At 33.7% G+C, this 2,500-nt stretch overlaps 1 protein-coding gene across 2 annotated transcripts in view; it reads right to left on the bottom strand.

The window, feature by feature from the left end:
• Positions 1-2,500, bottom strand: part of Mrtf (Myocardin-related transcription factor) — a 253,621-nt gene that overhangs the window by 135,918 nt on the left and 115,203 nt on the right. The gene's annotated exons all lie outside the window — the stretch shown is intronic.

Genomic DNA, 2,500 nt, shown 5'->3' with positions numbered 1-2,500 from the left:
TACTAAAGATGAGGATTTATTAGTCAAATACATTCAAAGATTTTTTTTAAAGGTATAAATCCCTTCGAGGATTTTTGTAAGATCCTAAAGATGAGGATTTTTTAAGGTCCCAAATCCCTTCAAGGATTCTTTAAGGTCCAGAATACCTTCAAGGATTTTCAAGTTCCTAAAGATGAGGATTTTTTTAGTCATAAATACCTTCGATGATTCTTTAAGGTCCTAAATCCCTTCAAGGATTTTTGAGGTCCTAAACATGAGGATTTTCTTAGTCATAAATACCTTCGATACTTCTTTAAGGTCCTACTAAATCCCTTCAAGGATTTTTGAGGTCCTAAAAATGAGGATTTTCTTAGTCATAAATACCTTCGATGATTCTTTAAGGTCCTAAATCCCTTCAAGGATTTTGAGGTCCTAAAATGAGGATTTTCTTAGTCATAAATACCTTCGATGATTCTTTAAGGTCCTAAATCCCTTCAAGGATTTTTTGAGTTCCTAAAAATGAGGATTTTCTTAAGTCATAAATACCTTCGATGATTCTTTAAGGTCCTAAATCCCTTCAAGGATTTTTGAGGTCCTAAAAATGAGGATTTTTCTTAGTCATAAATACCTTCGAGGATATTTTAAGGTCCTAAATCCCTTCAAGGATTTTGAGGTCCTAAAAATGAGGATTTTCTTAGTCATAAATACCTTCGATGATTCTTTAAGGTCCTAAATCCCTTCAAGGATTTTTGAGGTCCTAAAAATGAGGATTTTCTTAGTCATAAATACCTTCGAGGATATTTTAAGGTCCTAAACCTCTGCAGGGAATTATTACCTTCGCGTGACAGCCATAGACATGCCTTGACCTGGTTCCATTTCCTATTCGGCAGGTCAAGCAAAGAAAAGTGTTGTATATTATCAAACATTTTAATTCAAGGAAAAACCATTTCCTTTGAATGACCTACTAAATTAAATTGACAAATATGTCCATATTTTCTTATACTTAAAATAACACATTATTTCAACTCTCCCGTAAGGAGTCATTTAAAACAGATTCTAAATAAGGTCTTTATCCACTGAGAAACACTCTATACATTGTAAGAAATTGAATTTCTAATAATTTTTGTTATGCTGTTTGATAAAAGAAATGTATCAAAATTCTTGGAAATAATTCAAATACTTGTTGCTGTATTGTTTGATAAAACGGTATAAAAATGTATAAAATTATCAAAATTCTTAAGAGAAGATCCTAATACTTGTTACATTGTCTGATAAAACGGTATAAAAATGTATAAAATTACCAAAATTCTTAAGAGAAAATCGTAATATTTGTTGTATTGTTTGATATAACGGTATCAAAGTTTATAAAATTATCAGAATTCTCAAGAGAAAATCCTAATACTTGTTAGATTGTTTGATAAAACGGTATAAAAATTTATAAAATTATCAAAATTCTTAGAAAAAAACTAGTAATAAATACAACAAAAATTCCACCTTAATCTAATCATTCAAATAAAGATTTCCAAACAATCACTTCTGTATCAAATAAATCAAACCAAGACGTAAACAACCTTAATCTAATCTATTATCTCTCTCTCTCTCTCTCTCTCTCCTCTCTCTCTCTCTCTCTCTCTCCCCTTAAATCTTGCCGCACTGCCGATAAATTGGCCCTCCTGACCCCGGCGGTCCCCTGACCTGACTGCAACAATTCAAATAGAACTTCCTCTTTTTTTTTCTTTTTCCCCCGTGAGGTCAATTATACAAACAACCATCTCGAAGGTTCATCCCTCGCACAAACGACCTTGGCATAAACGCTCCTACCAGTGGGTCCTGGCTCCTCCTAACCTGGATTCTCCTGGGCCGATCCACAGTCACGCTAATTCCCTCGGACACGGAAGCACGCGACCGCATATCGGAGTGATTCCGGCATCTCAAAGGTAGGGAGTGGGGAAGGATAGGGGAGACACTATCTATCTATCTCAAAGGTAGGGAGTGGGGAAGGATAGGGGAGACACTATCTATCTATCTCAAAGGTAGGGAGGTGGGGAAGGATAGGGGAGACACTATCTATCTATCTCAAAGGTAGGGAGTGGGGAAGGATAGGGGAGACACTATCTATCTATCTATATATATAAATATATATACATTTATATATATACACATTTATATATATATATATATATATATATGTATATATATATATATATAAATATATATATATATATATATATAAATGTACATATATATATATATATATATACGCACTGTGTATATATATATATACTGTGTATATATATATATATATATATATCAAAGCGTCTTCCCCCCCCCCCTGTGGTTTTATAACTTTGAGTTTATCCTCTAAAGGTTACTGACCATCTAATTCTTGGCAAGTCTTAAGGAATGAGACTGCTATTCCACGCCATTCTCTTAACAACCAAGGTTGCAACCAACCACCGTCGACTAATAACCAGGTAACTAATCGCTTGATTAGTTTGCCACGGTTACGATGACAATTAAG

This window comes from Palaemon carinicauda, chromosome 11 (assembly GCF_036898095.1).
Source record: "Palaemon carinicauda isolate YSFRI2023 chromosome 11, ASM3689809v2, whole genome shotgun sequence".
Taxonomy (NCBI): domain Eukaryota; kingdom Metazoa; phylum Arthropoda; class Malacostraca; order Decapoda; family Palaemonidae; genus Palaemon; species Palaemon carinicauda.
This window is presented reverse-complemented; position numbering and strand designations above follow the sequence as displayed.